A 16,544-nucleotide genomic window follows, 5' to 3' on the forward strand; every position below is an offset into this window, starting at 1 on the left:
TTTTTCGGTGTTTTTACAACAGTGATACAATATGCACAACAGTTACTTTTATGCAGTTAGGATTGAACATCACCACACCTTTATGTTTACATTTCTGTCCGCTACAAATGGGGCTGTGTATGGTCTTTAAGTGTGTGCATGTTTTGATAAATTTTAACTTCCTAATTTTCCATTTTTTCTTGATTGTAGCATACTTGACACACCATGTTATGTTAGTCTTAGATGTATGGCATAACGATTGGATAATTCTGTATGTTCTCCTGTGCCTACCCAAGTCTGGTTGCCATTTGTCACCATGCAGTGCTATTACAATACCACTAACTATAAGCTTGTGTTCTTTTTAGATGTTGTTTACCAGGCTTGAGTAGACTAGGGATAGGACCACCAAGTAGGTTGTCCTCTGGAGCTACTGGGGTTTAGAGCTAAAAAGGAAGGAAGAAGTATTAGGGTCCATAATCAAAGGAGCGAGACTGATAGAAAGCAAAGGTCAAACAAAGCTTTATTTCGCGCCAAGCATCGAGAATCAAACTGACCCGTCAGGGCCGTCTCTTGCAAAGAGGCGACCCCTCCTAGCCTCACAGACTTACTTTTTTTTTTTTTTTTTTTTTAAGATTTTATTTATTTATTTGACAGAGATCACAGGCAGAGAAGCAGGTAGAGAGAGAGGAGGAAGCAGGCTCCCTGCTGAGCAGAGAGCCCGACGCGGGGCTCGATCCCAGGACCCCGAGATCATGACCTGAGCCAAAGGCAGAGGCTTAACCCGCTGAGCCACCCAGGCGCCCCCAGACTTACTTTTATAGAGGTAGTTTAGCCGGGCTATACACAGGTGGCCAGTGAGATTGCAATACACAGTGAAAACTGTGCGGTCATGCTAGGTCTGCCACACACACAAAAAAACTGCTAGGTTACACATGGGTGGCCAATTGAATTTTAATTTACCCTAGTAGATAGATGCGCACCCCACTGATTGGATGTCTTTACCTGGCCTGACCTGCCCTTGTATCTAGGCTTTGCAAGTAAGTTCCTCTGGGAGGGGCAGGGTCAATCTAAGTTTACTGCATAAACAACAAAATGGCTCCCTCTGATTAAGTAGGCCCTTACATTTGAAGAGGATGCATTTTGTAGGCTACATCCCGTGGGTGCTGTGGGCAAAGGACTTAAGCAAATAGGCTTCGGTTTTAAGAGTTATTTTTGTTAGGTATATTGATAAAGTCAAGAATATGAATAAGCACAATGGATTCTACTTTTTTTTTCTTTTTAAAGCTTTTATTTATTTGACAGAGATCACAAGTAGGCAGAGAGGGGGAAGCAGGCTCCCCACCAAGCAGAGTGCCCGACGTGGGGCTCGATCCCAGGACCCTGAGATCATGACCCAAGCTGAAGGCAGAGGCTTAATCCACTTGAGCCACACAGGTGCCCTGGATTCTGCTTTTCTAAAGGGATCCAAATAAGGCCTAAGGATAATTGCTGGGAGAAAATGAAGCTGAGATGAAAGAAATTTAAGGAGAACTTTTGTTTCTATAACCAGCCCCTGAAATTATGAAAAAGATGGTATCTTCGTTTCTAGACCAGGGTTACGATATAGGGCTAGTCATTGGGTAATTATGGAATAGGGATCTTGATGGGAGATAAGGGAGGTAGATCTGCATAAATTCAAGGTCCATGAGTGGAAAAAAGACCCAACAGTTGACAAATGGATTATGCTAGTCACTCAAATATACTGCGAGGTCACACAATTTAGGAAGGGTAAAGAAGAAACCATTGACTCTGCTATCCTTACTAGAAGCACAGACACTTGTTTCTATCCTAGTGTTCGAGCTCATCTACCACTCTGAGTCAGGTAAGTAACTTTCATTCACATGAGGCTATCCCAACTAATAGAGGTCTGTCATCAGTTGCACTGATAACTGTAGCCAGCCTCACACTGGCCAGACTCCATAACTCAAGTGTGCCCCTGGTGTTGTTGGAAATTTGCCATTTCAGTGATCTCCATCCCTATGGTAAAGATAAAAAGCTCATTTAACAACATCTTTTCCATACCACCACCATCAGCAACGTGAAGCTCTCTGAAATTGCCTGAGCAACAAGCACAACATTCCACACAGCTAATCCCAAAGTGTTTCTATTTTAATTTGCTATAATGTGAGTTCCTGGTGAAACAGACTGAATTGGAAATTTGTTTGCAGGAAGTGTATGGTGGGGGAGTCAAGGAAGCGGGACTGGGTAGAGGGGGAGGGGTTGCTGAGTGGTCTCAACAAAGACCTTGGTCAGTCTCTCACACTCAAGCTAGGATCGCTGTGCAGAAATGTGTAACCTATTGAGGCAAGTGGCCAGACATGTACCCCCACATGGACCCGGAAAGGGCCATGTGCTCAGGTGAGATGACTGACTACAGGTGAAGGTAGTTCCCAGGAGGAACTCCGATAAGAGCTTTCAGCATTCTCAGCAGCTTCAGTCCTGGAGTGGGAAATTGGGGCCCACTCTAAGTCTCCACTACAGTCCACCTTTTGTGCCTTTCAGATCCATTTACTTCATAAGTTCTGAAATGATCTCTTTGGGATTCTGATAGGCCCCTTTTCCTGGGAAAACACAGAGGAAGGTCTGGGACAGCTCATAGTCCCTGCTGCTACAGCTTGTCCTATCTGCAGGGGTATTTATCCTCTCCCCACTCTACTCCCCATTTAGATTCCTAGCTACACCCCCTCAACTTGTACTTCTAGTCCAAAGAGGTTACCTGATAAAGTACCTGGTCACTGTGCCCTTTACAGGGCTACACCTGTCCGTGTATGATCAAAATTGATAGCAGTATCAGAACATTATTCCCAGAATACTGTGAAATATGCTGTCTGTAGACCCCAAAGAGGTTTACCAGACAGTGTGTTCCCTTCCTAGTAGTGAGATGGGAGATGTAAAATTTCTCCTTTACTTTGGAGGGAATGTCCTGGCATGGTCCAGACCACTGGACCTCTAAAAACATCATTGAATATTCACAGGTTTATGTACCTCCAGTCTCTAATGTACTTGCATTTCTTGCTCGTCCTGTACAATGACCATGATGACATCAGTGTGATAAGGTGATACTTTGTGGAATGCCCAGATGGTCTAGGTCACAGGATGACGGGGTGGGAGGGTTTACATGGTCCAGGTGCAAGACTAAATCTATATTACTGCTCGTCCCACTAGTGAAAGCAAACTTTTTATGATCCTCCTTTCCTATACAGATGGAAGGGAATATATTGCTCAGAATAATGCCTGCCTGTTGAATACCTGAGGCTGTGTTAATCTGCTCTAGCAAAGACACCACATTTAGCAGAGAAGATTACTTGTTGAAAATTACTTGGTTGAGATGGTCATAATCCAGGAACAATCTGGTTTTACCAGGGACCAGGCTAGTGAATCAAATAGCCTTATGATGGGACCACCATCTCTGCATCCTTTAGGTCTTCAAGAAGGCCACTGATGTGATAGTTTTATTATCTTGGCCTGAGATGGTAGAGGCAGCTTCAAGAGCTTGAGGATGGTCTTCTTCACTATGAGAGCTCTTACCCTGTCATGGTTAATGTAGGTCTGCCAACTATCAAATATGTCCATCTCAGTTACCCATTAAAGACCAGTGAAATGACCGCTAGGTGGATCTATGAACCCAGCAGAACCACTGAGAGCCAGACCTGGGTCTGGAATATTTGACACCCTGTCTCCATACACTGCCACTCTAATGGGGCCATATGATGCTTTAGATCTGTGGACATCAATATCAGATAGGGTTCTGTAGCAGATACTTCTTCAAATGGTCAAATATTCCTCTTTTTCCAGTATGTACTGTGCAAACAAATCATCATGTCCTTATGGGAGAAGACTGGGGGAATTACTCTCTTACACACTAGTCACGCTGTTTCAAGGTCCTATCTCCTAGGGCCTTAGCCTCTTACATCAGTTGTTCCAGCTGAAAATCTGGCTCAGGAAGACTTCCACTTCTACCCATGAAATGATCACAGCTACAGAAATCACCTTCCCAATATAAATAACCAAAGACACAGACAAAATTATACATGTTTGTGGATGTTGAAAAGCAGGTAGTGCAGAACTCCATTAAATGAGAAGAGGAAAATAAATGAGGTGAGCTGAGCCGTCCAATTGCCTCAGTTTATTGCATAGAGGTAGTTTCCTGCACTGCAGTGAGGGAGCAATGCACAGGGGGGATCCTAAACAAAGCCAGAGATTAGAGCTGGTGGAGGGTCATGAAGTCCCCACCTTTCCCTCCCATGCCAAAGCAGTTCACAGAAAGTTAAAACAGAAGTTTAATAAATATTGTGAAAATGTCTATGCTACCTAAAGCAATCTACACATTTAATGCAATCCCTATCAAAATCCCATCCATTTTTTTTCAAAGAAATGGAACAAATAATCCTAAAATTTATATGGAACCAGAAAAGACCTCGAATAGCCAAAGGAATATTTAAAAAGAAAGCCAAAGTTGGTGGCATCACAATTCCGGACTTCAAGCTCTATTACAAAGCTGTCGTCATCAAGATAGTATGGTACTGGCACAAAAACAGACACATAGATCAATGGAACAGAATAGAGAGCCCAGAAATAGACCCTCAACTCTATGGTCAACTAATCTTCGACAAAGCAGGAAAGAATGTCCAATGGAAAAAAGACAGCCTCTTCAACAAATGGTGTTGGGAAAATTGGACAGCCACATGCAGAAAAATGAAATTGGATCATTTCCTTACACCACACATGAAAATAGACTCAAAATGGATGAAGGACCTCAGTGTGAGAAAGGAATCCATCAAAATCCTCGAGGAGAAGACAGGCAGCAACCTCTTCAACCTCAACCGCAGCAACTTCTTCCTAGGAACATCACCAAAGGCAAGGGAAGCAAGGGCAAACATGAACTATTGGGACTTCATCAAGATCAAAAGCTTTTGCACAGCAAAGAAAACAGTTAACAAAACCAAAAGACAACTGACAGAATGGGAGAAGATATTTGCAAACGACATATCAGATAAGGACTAGTATCCAAAATCTATAAAGAGCTTAGCAAACTCAATACCCAAAGAACAAATAATCCAATCAAGAAATAGGCAGAGGACATGAACAGACATTTCTGTAAAGAAGACATCCAGATGGCCAACAGACACATGAAAAAGTGCTCCACATCACTCCGCAACAGGGAAATACAAATCAAAACCACAATGAGATACCACCTCACACCAGTCAGAATGGCTAAAATTAACAAGTCAGGAAATGACAGATGCTGGCGAGGATGCGGAGAAAGGGGAACCCTCCTACACTGTTGGTGGGAATGCAAGCTGGTGCAACCACTCTGGAAAACCGCATGGAGGTTCCTCAAAAAGTTGAAAATAGAGCTACCCTATGACCCAGCAATTGCACTACTGGGCATTTACCCTAAAGATACAAACGTAGTGATCCAAAGGGGCACGTGTACCCGAATGTTTATAGCAGCAATGTCCACAATAGCCAAACTATGGAAAGAACCTAGATGTCCATCAACAGATGAATGGATAAAGAAGATCTGGTGTATATATACAATAGAATACTATTCAGCCATCAAAAGAAATGAAATCTTGCCATTTGCGACAACATGGATGGAACTAGAGGGTATTATGCTTAGCAAAATAAGTCAATCAGAAAAAGACAACAATCATATGATCTCCTTGATATGAGGAAGTGGAGATGCAACATGGGGGGTTTGGGGGATAGGAAAAGAATAAATGAAACAAGATGGGATCGGGAGGGAAACAAACCATAAGAGACTCTTAATGTCACAAAACAAACTGAGGGTTGCCGGGGGTAGGGGGGTAGGGAGAGGGTGGTGGGGTTATGGACATTGGGGAAGGGATGTGCTATGGTGAGTGCTATGAAGTGTGTAAACCTGGTGATTCACAGACCTGTACCTCTGGGGCTAATAATATATGTTTATTTAAAAATTATTTAAAAAAACCAGAAGTTTAAATTTTTATTCAATCTCATAATACAAATTGTCCAGGTTCCAATAAAAAGTCTCATCATGCAGTGCCTGGCTGGCTCAGTTGGGAGAGCATGTGACTCTTGTTCTTGGGGTGGTGAGTTCAAACCCCACATTGGGCATAAAGATTACTTTTTTTAAAAAATTGTTACATATTAGAAAACAAAAGTCTCTCATCATACCAAGAACCAGGAAGATCTCAAACTGAATGAAAAAAGATAGTAGATGCTGATAACTGAAATGACAACTCCAACAAGATCTCATCAACATTTATGGAACACCACCCGACAACAGCAGAGTAGACCTTCGTTTATGCTCCCACAGAACATACACCAAGACAGACCATAACCCGGACAAAAAGACAAATCTTGACCAATTTAAAAATGGAATAATACAGAATGTGTTCTCTGATTACCATGCACTCAAAATAGAAATCAACAATAGAAAGCTAGGAAAATCTTAAAATACTTCGAAACTAAACACACTTCTACATAATCCATGGGTCAGTGAGAAATTCCAAAGGAAAGACAATTTAAATGCATTGAACTGAATAAAAAATGAAAACATCAAAATTTGTGGCACACAGCTAAGGCGGTGCTGAGGGAACATTCAAGCACTAAATGCATACATTAGGAAAGAGGAAAAGCCTAAAATCAATCATCTTAAGCCCCACCTTAAGGACCTAGAAAAGGAAGAGCAAAGTAAACCCTAAGCAAGCATGAGTAAGGAAATAAAAATAAAAGGAATCAGAAAGCAATGTGAGAAAAATAAAGAAAAATCAGTGAAACAAAGAGGTAGTATTCTGAAAAACATCAATAAAATTGACAAACCACTAGCAAGACTAAGAAAGCAAACTACAAGGATCAGGAATGAAATACAGCATAGAGACTTTACAGATCCCAAAAAGATGATAAGGGAACGCTACAAACTCCATATGCATAAATTTGACAACTTAGACAAAATCCTTGAAAAACACAAACTACCATAACTGATCCAGTGTGAAATAGATCATTTGAATAGTCCTATAATAATTAAGGAGAATTAATTCATTATTTGAGGCTCTCCTTTTCTCCCCCAAAAGAACTCTCAGGCCCAAATGGTTTCTATGGAGAATTCTACCAAATGTTTAAAGAGGAAGTAACACTAATAATTCTACATAATTTCTTCCACAAAATAGGATGGAATACTTCCCAATTCATTTTATGAGTCTATTACCATGAAAACAAACAGACAAACACCCAACAGTATAAAAAAAAAAGTACAGTCCAATAGCTCTCATGAATTTAACAAAGTATCAGCAAATAGATTTTATCAAATTATGGTAAGATTTATATACCATGCTCGAGTGGGATTTATTCCAGGCATGCTGATCTGGTTCAATATTAAAAAAATCAATCCATGTAATCTACCATATTAACACTGTAAAGAAGAAAAACATGATCATATCAATTGATGGAGAAGAATCATTAGACAAAAGTCTACACCCATTCATGGTTTTTTGTTTTGTTTTGTTTCGTTTTTACCATTCCTGGCTTTTGTTTAAAAAATTCTCAGAAAAATAGGAATATAGGGAAACTTCTTCAACTTGACAAGAAAAACTACGAAATGTCTACAGTTAATATTATACTTAATGGTGAAAGTCTGAGTGCTTTTCTCCTAAGATCAGAACAAGGCAAGTATATCTTCTTTCATAATTCTTCTTCTTCTTCAACATAATGCTAGCTGTTCTAGACAGTGCAAAAGGCAAGAAAGGAAAGTAAAAAGCATACAGGTGAAAAAGAAAAAATAAAACTGTCCCCATTTACTGATGACCTGATTGTCTAGAAAATCTCAAGGAATCTACCAAAAAAACTAAAAATAAATTCACACCCACATGCCACATGCATACACACAAACACACACACCACGTGGACACCAAAATTAAAAATACAATACTCTTTAAAGTTGCTCAAAAATACGTAGGTATAACTAATAAAACACAAGATTTACATGCTGAAAATTACACATTGATGAAAAAAATCAAAGATCTAAATAAATGGAGAGACATACGGTATTCATGGATTAAAAGACTCAATATAGTAAAGATGTTACTTCCTTCCCAAGTAGACATGCAGGTTTAATGTAATTACTATCAAAATCCTGAACTTTTTGTAAACATTTACAAGATTGTCATAAAATTTATGTGGAAGGCAAAGGGACTAGATTAAAGAATTTTGAAAAAAGTGTGAGAAATCAGTCTACCCAATTTTTAGATTATACAGTTAAAATAATCAATGCTGTGTATAACTATAGGTGGAGGGATAGACACATAGATTAGTAGAACAGGATACAGAGCTCAGGAACAGACTCATAAATATGCCCCCCATTTTTTTTTTTTGACAGTTACCAAAGCAATTCAATGGAGGAAAGACAGCCTTTTCAACAAATGCTAGAGCAAATGGACAACCGTAGGCACAAAATGAAACTTAACCTACATCTAACACCTCATACCAAAATTAACTCAGAATGACCATGGACCTAAAAATAAACTAAAACTATAAAACTTTTTTTTAATGGAAAAATTTCAAGATTTATGAAGAAACAGTTATTTCTGCTTCACTTAATGTGGGCTGTGGCTTCCTCCAAGTGATTAAGAGCCATCCCATCAGAATGTTAACAGTATCTCTCGGGGCACTTGTCAGAATATTAAGTCCTGTATCATGGGAAGGGGCTTCAGTATCCATCTACTCACCCTTACGTCCCACCCTCCTTGGTGCAACACCCTCAGAATGCAGCCTGACACATCTCCAACCATCTCCAGCCAGTATATGCTGGCCAGCCCCATGGGGCCTCCAGACCTTCTTCCTAAGGGGGCACCCAGCTGTGCCTCACGGCCTTTAACAGGAAGCAGTGGGTACTCCTGCAGTCCCAAGGGATGCAGGAGAATGCAGGATTCAACATTTTTTAAAGCACCAACCCAGGGCCTCACTCCTTCCCAACAGACCTGCCAGATTTAAGAATTCAAACCTCACCAGAATTTTCCCACTCTTACAAGTAAATCCGGGTCCTTCTGAGGTTTTTGGGTTCTCTAGATGCAAGAGACAAGTCTCTCCTTAAGCTGCCAAGGAGAGCCTCAATTGCACTGAGCCAGCGTGTCAAGGCCATATGAGCTCCACCTACCCCCAGTGATGGGGTCCCTCACTACCAGCTGGCCAACAGGTGATTCAGCTTTAAAATTCCAGTTCAGGGGCGCCTGGGTGGCTCAGTGGGTTAAGCCGCTGCCTTCGGCTCAGGTCATGATCTCAGGGTCCTGGGATCGAGCCCCGCATCGGGCTCTCTGCTCAGCAGGGAGCCTGCTTCCTCCTCTCTCTCTGCCTGCCTCTCTGCCTGCTTGTGATCTCTCTCTGTCAAATAAATAAATAAAATCTTTAAAAAAAAAAAAATAAAATAAATAAAAAAATAAATAAAATTCCAGTTCAGTCTTGCTGCCTCCAGCAGCTGCGGCAGTGAGAGCAGCAGCTGCCCTGTCCACCTGACTGTAGTGGATGGTGGTGCAGAAGACAGAAAAGAGAAACACCACAGAGCCCAGTAACTTGAAGTCTCGAAGGCAACAACAGGCGTATCCACCGCCAGACTGTGGGCATGGCACCTGCATCCTACAACAAAGGTATAGCAGTGGTCAGGAAGCCAATATCCCAGATCCGGCCAGAGAAGCCACCACCTCCTACGTAGGGGCCACCATCAAGATCGCTCCAGGGCCCCCCTCAGCCCCATCAGACACAGGATCACGAGAACAAGAGCCACCCAGATCTGCACACGGCTGCCAGAAGCCTGTGGTGATGAAGAGGATGTGCCTGCCCCACCAAGAGCTCCTGAGCACCTGCTCCCCGCCCTCCAACTCCAAAGCAATAAAAATGTCAACCATCTCAAATAAATACATAAATAAAATAAAATCTCAATTTAGAATCTGCTTTCCTCAGTAGTCTTGGCACCAATTCTTGCCAGGTGGAGTTCCCTGGGAAACATTCCTTGAGATGGAAATCTGGGTAAAGGTTTAGGAAGGTGTATGTCAGGACCAACACATCTGTGAGAGCAAGAAGCCACAACATGGACAGAGGACCCTTCAGGGTTGTCCCCCACAGAGGCAAGGGAATCAGACCTCTGTACTCCCACACTGATCCTCAGGAACGGGCATGAACTTTGGTGATTTTTCAATGGAGGACCCTAGAGGGGTCTCCGCTGAGACCCGTTAGCCACCAACATTCCCAGCAGTGCAGGCAGGAGAGAGAGCACAGGGGTGCTTCAGTCCTGGAGAGGGGTGTTTGGATGGCACACCATGGCATCCACTACAGCACCTTTCCTTTAAGTATGAGGAATGCAATGGCTAGGACAGCTATAGACAATTCCTCTCCTTCGTGGTTCGGTGTAGGCGGGTCTCACAGTCTGTTGTTTTACTACTGGAAGGGTCATCGGCTGAGGGGAAAAAATGAGAAAGTGGCATATTCCAAACACTGCTATGACCTATTGAATACATGTGAGCAAGAACGCACTGGGCAGCTTGCCTGCCCCAAGGGGAGGATTACCTTTCCTTACACTCAGTAGATGTCCCCATAGCATCTTGTTCAAGACGATGTATAGAACAGTGAATTCATGAAACTCATGGAGCTGGAAATGACCCTGAGTGAGATATAGCAGGCATTCACATGTTAGCTGAATGAATGACTCAATTTCGTCCTCAGCTACATTTAGAAGGCTAGGTTAACTACCCAGAGGTATAATACTTCCACGTTCCTGAACTGTCACCTATCCACATTTTGCTCTCCAAACTTAGTAATTCTAGGTATTTTTTTTCTAGCATGAAATACTAGAATCACATTAGATTGGAAATCAGGAGAGTGCCAGCCCTTGACCACTCTGTCATCTGTGGGCAGGTTTCTTCAACTATCACTAAGATCTAAGGCAATTTCCACTTGGAGAAATTCTACGGTTCAATCCTCTTTAGCATTTGGTTTTCTTTTCTCTAATCATAAAGTGTGGAAATGAAATATAGTAATTGACTGAGCCTCTTCCCATCCAGTTTTGTTTCCAGGTACTTGTTAATTGGACAATAATCAAACCTACAACTATCAGGCAACTCCTGGCACTTTGTTCTCCCAGCCACCAGAGAGTCTCTCATCACTGTAATTCTCTAAGGAATCTGTGCTGTCACTTCTCCGCCCTGATGACCAAAGAATAGGGTACTTTTTAAAGTCCTGCTTCTGAAGGACCTCAGATTCCAGTCCACGTGGGGCCTGTGAGAGACGGGGTCAAAAGTGTGACTGTGGGGCACCTGGGTGGCTCAGTCAGTTAAGCATCTACCTTCAGCTCAGGTCATGATCCCAGAATTGAGTCCTACGTCAGACTCCTTGCTCAGCGGGGAGTCTGTTCCTCCTTTTCCTTTGCTTCTCCCCCTTTTTGTCCTTGTTCTGTCAAATAAATAAAATCTTAAAAAAGAAGAAGAAGGAGGAGGAGGAGGAGGAGGAGGAGGAAGAGGAGGGAGAAGAAGGAGAAGGAGAAGAAGGAGAAGGAGGAGGAGGAGGAGGAGGAGAAGGAGAAGGAGAAGAAGGAGAAGAAGAAGAAGAAGGGTGACTACTGAAGCACTGGGTTGCACCCTGAAAAAGCTTTCTTGAGAAGTTCTAATTCTTCAGTCCTACACTCCAACATGTCAACTTGCATTTCATTTTCGCTTACTCCCTCCTCTCACCAGGATGCCCACACCTGTGACCTCCCCTAAGGAACTGCTCCTGGCTCTGGGGAAATGACGCACTGAGTTCTGCTACTTCACTGAAATAGTAGCTGCTATCTACGGCAGCCTACCATGGGCCAGACATGGGTATGGATGTCGGGCTGTGCAATGCCAAGCTTCACAACAAAATCCACAGGGGACGTGTTATCGCCCTGTAGAAATAAAGAAACTCAGCCACCCAAGGGACCAACACGGATGGTTTAAGAATGCTGAGAATTTGTTTTTCAGCAAGCATTTAGGGTGAGGCAACTGTACACAAGGTACATTTGGTTCCTCTGGACTAAAGCTGAATTTTCCCAAGGATGGCCATATGCACCTGCCAACCTGTTCTCGGGGAGATGTTTTAACTCATCAAATGTCAGCATTCATAGAGTTCGGTCATGTCAATGATGTTCAAATGTAACATCCAGTAACACACTCCTCTTTTTATAGCTGTGAAAACAAGGCCCTAACAGACTGTATTAAACACAGAGATAAAACTGAGGGAAGAGTTCAGGAAGAACTTTCCTTGGAGGAAATGATAATCTCCCCTCAGAGCTGACAATGGGAAAACATGGTATCAGACAGGGGCCCACAGTCCCAATCCATTTGTCAGCATTCTGCTCCACACTGGGAGACATTGCCTGGCCATTTCCTTTGCATGCCCATCATACCTTGTATGTTTCTCTTACTTCACCTTTGAAACTGTATTGTAATTATCTATGTACCTGTCTTCAGTCACTAGGCAGTGAGTTCCTTGAGGAAAGAGAATCTTATTCCCAAAACTTTGCATTGTGGGTACATAAGGTCTAATAATATCTGTTGAATACATGAATGGGCAAGTAAGTGAATGAATGAATCAATCTTGCAAGGTTTCCTTTTTCCCTCACTTTAAAGAAGGAAACATCTAGTGAGTTCATGGAGCAGGGCTGCCAGAGACAAGGCACTGGATGTTGTAACTTCTGAAGCAACTTCCTTCTACGAGAATCTGTGAATCTGTGACTCCTTCCCCATTCCTAAGCCCTGTTTCTCTTCCCCTGCTGATGGTTTCACTCTGGCCTGGAACAGGTAGTCTCCTGAGGCAGCTTCAGCTCTGTAGCCATGCCCAGGAGAGGGCAGTAGAGGCCTGTCTGGCTAGAAGAGCACCTCACTTTCTAAATGCTGTCCTTCCTCCTCGCCATCCTGTGCTACAAGACTGGGGAGATCCTTACTGCGCCCCGAAGAGCCACTGCCCCAACTGTGAGGAGGAGGAGCAGCTGACACAGGTCACTCTAGGTCACACGGAGTCACAGTTAGGCCACCTGTTAGTCCCCATTACCTCCAATATCAGGTCCTATCTGTGCAACATTTTTAAGAAGCTTCTAACATTTTTAGCCTGAAAGTAAAACAGATCTCAAGAGATGAAAAATGCCAGATCCCTGACTGCTCAAGCAGCTCCCCTTCCAAAAGCCCATGAGTGACCCAACTCCCCCTTCTAACTACTGCCCTTCCTCCATCTCCTTACACGACCATGCTCCTAGAAAGACATGTGTATCCACACTACATCCTCATCTCACGACGACTAAGAAGTCCACTCAGTCCAACTCCCATTGACCCCACTGCAGTGATTCACGCTAATTTCACCCACACCCCACTTACAAAGCCAGCAGACACCTTTGGGTCTAAATCTATCACTTCTGTGTTAGTGAATGATCCCATCATGTATGTCTCCCTTTGTCCCTGCAAGAAACCTCAAAGTCATTATATCTCTCCCCCATTCAAACCACAATCCTGCCTGCTCTCCTCCCAAATATGAGACTCCATCTCCTGTCCCCATGCCCCTTCACAGACTGGGCCCAGGCGCATGGCTCAGCCTTCACTCAGCAAGGGCACTCTGAGCAGCTGTAGGTGCTGGGCCACCAGTGACCAACACGGCTGGCCAGGCCAGCTCTCACCACAGCTCAAGTCCAGATACAGACAGTCACAGAAAAACAAGCAAACAAGATCACATTAGACAGCGACAGGTATTGTGAAAAAGACAGAATGATATAAGAGAAGATGGCAGAGGCAGGGCGTGGATGTTTAAATATTAAAAATGTCTGGAACTCTAGGAAAGGACTCCGAGGAAGTGACAAGAAGCTCTCTATGGCACTGTTGGCTGGCTAAATACTCATCTTCCCAGCCTCCCTTAAAGGCGGCCATGCACACAGGTCTGGCCAAAGAGGTGTTAGTGGGAGTTGGCAGAGGTAGAGGGGTTTACTGGGGGAAGACCTGCTTTCCAGAAAAGAAAGACAAGTATCGCTGGTACAGTCCCTTCCTGCTCAGCCTTCGACCACAAGGGAAAAGGAAGAAACCGCAGAGGCAGGCCCTAAACTGACACTACAGACTTGCCATTTGAGAAAAGTAAGTCCTGCTCCCTTAGCAAGAGGCTTCCTTTCAGACCAGAGCATCCCAGCTGGGCCCCCTAGCCCTGTGAAGACCTGGGAAAGAACAATGCAGGCAGATTCAAAGACCCTAACTCTGGAACTCCGAACTCCGCTGGCATGTCTGAGGAAGGGAGAAAAGACCTGTGTGTCTGGAACGCAGGCAGGTGGGAGGCAGGGGGCAGAAAACGTCTGAGAGATGGAGGGGGTCTTGCAAAGCTCTGAGGCCCCTAGAAAGCCATCTGGATTTAAGTGCCTGGAAGACCATGGAACGGTTTTTGGCAGGAGAGTGACATACTCTGATTTAGTTTCCTTCCTTCGTTTCTTTCTCTTTTTCTTTCTTTTTTTTAAAGATTTATTTACTGGAGAGAGCAAAAGGGGGCACACCAATTGGGGGAGGGGAAGGAGAGAATCTTCTAGCAGACTCCCGGCCAAGAGTGGAGCCCGACACAGACAGCCCATCCCAGGACCCGTAAGATCACAAACTGAGCCGAAACCCAGAGTTGGACACAACCGACCAAGCCACCCAGGCACCCCTCTGGTTTAGGTTTCTTAAAAGGTCATTCTTTTGGGGGAATGGCAGGGACAGGCAGGGGCAGGTAGAAGGAACTGGTGAGCACGGACACTGCTTTGGGGCTAACCCAACAGCAATTCCCACTCTTCTCCGACACCGCCTTCTCTAGAAGCTAGAGTTAAATGTTCCTTTTCCCCACCCCTGGAGCACTTAGGTGGACCCCAAGTCTGTCCTGTGAGATGCAGGTGGAGAGAACATTTGGGGAAACTTGGCTTTCCTGACAAAAAGGGACAGACTTGGCTGGTGCAGCTCTGCCACCTTCTCCCCACTGGAGAACAGAAGCAGCCCCTCGCAATAGTGGGGCCACAGGCTACAGCCGGCTGAGTGGAAGGGATGGAAGCCTGGTCTGGGTCCTTGTGTTCACCACTGAACCTCTGAAGCTTGCCTATAGCCAGACACTCTATCGGGTGAGAAAAACACCCTCTATTTGCGTCAGCTGCCATAAACTGGGTTTTCTGTTCCCAGGTGCAGTGGGCTCTCCGCTGACAGCGGGCAGGCCTGGGCACAGGCCTGCTAAGATGGGAGTGCGGAGGGGCCTTGCAGAGGGGCCGGGAGAGACGGTGCGGGCTGGGGCCACAGGTCTTTCCACATCTAGTCAGAGCTTCCTCTAGTTTGTCTTCCACACTCTGGCACTTTCTAAATCTCTTCATAAACTCTTCTTGGCTTAAAAGTTTTTGCTGGCTCTCTGTTGCCCAGATGGTAAAGATCAGCCTCTTGGGTCTCATGTGTGATGCTCCTTGTGGCGGGTCCATCTTCCTCCTGTCGGGTCTCTCATCCCTGCGTTGTTCTCACCTCCAGTCAGACCCTCCTATGAACACTGCCCACGTGCCTGGCACTGTCCCTTCTTTATTCCTAACCCAGCAGCCCCAGGAGCTGCTAATTACATGTCTCAGTTTCTAGACTGAGAAACCTGACCTCAAAAAAGTTAAGCAGCTTTGCCAAGGCCGCACAACTGGTAAGTGGTGGGTCAGGATTAAACTCTTAGTGTGCTTTCAAAACAAACGAGAGATGTATTTTTCTCACTTGTCAGGAAGTCTGAAGGCAGGCGTTTGCTTGGTTGTTCAAGTGCTCAAAGATGCCACCAGGCCCTCAGTCTTTTGATCTTTGCTCCCTGCCACTCTGGAGGACTGGCTCAGCCACCCTACTTGTCCCTTCATGGCCTTACTACGGCCACTCGGCTCTAGACCTCACTTTCAGGCTCAAAACAGGAAGAAAGGTGGGAAAAGGGAAGGTTCCACCGAAGGTTCCAAGCTTTCCTAGAAACCCACAGTGCACCTTGACCCGTGTTGCCCCTTGCTGCAAGGCAGGCTGGGAAACCAGGGAATGTGGTTGCCATGCTTGGCTTAGGATAAATACCATCTACCACTTGGGGCTGAGCCCAGTGCTGCCCTCAACAAAGCTGGTGTATGGTCAGCAGGGAAGAAAGGGGTAAGAAGGATGAGCCGGTGACATGCAGGGTCTGCTACCACCCCCCTGCTCAGCAAAGTGGAGAACCTGCAGTACCCTGGCCCCCCATGCCACCCTCCACATCCATCTGGCAAACCCTTTCCCATCCATCCCATGCCAGTTTCTCTGGGGCCGCCCTCACTCCTGCAAGTAGAGCCCGTATCCTTTCTTCCTCCTCCTCTAGATGTACCTACTCTCATCACAGCTCTGTGATTTTATAAGTCTTTGTAGCGGCTGATGCAACATGATCGCTCGCTCCATTACATAAGCATTCATTCCCTCCACAGATGCTTACTGAGCACTTACTACATGCCAGACATAAGCCCGGTTTTTAGATTTGGTCCCTGCTCTGATGGTGCTTTCCATCTACAAGGTGAGCTATCA

The sequence above is a fragment of the Enhydra lutris genome, unplaced genomic scaffold (genome assembly GCF_002288905.1).
Source record: "Enhydra lutris kenyoni isolate GAN:26980312 unplaced genomic scaffold, ASM228890v2 scaffoldscaffold88, whole genome shotgun sequence".
In the NCBI taxonomy this organism is placed as follows: domain Eukaryota; kingdom Metazoa; phylum Chordata; class Mammalia; order Carnivora; family Mustelidae; genus Enhydra; species Enhydra lutris.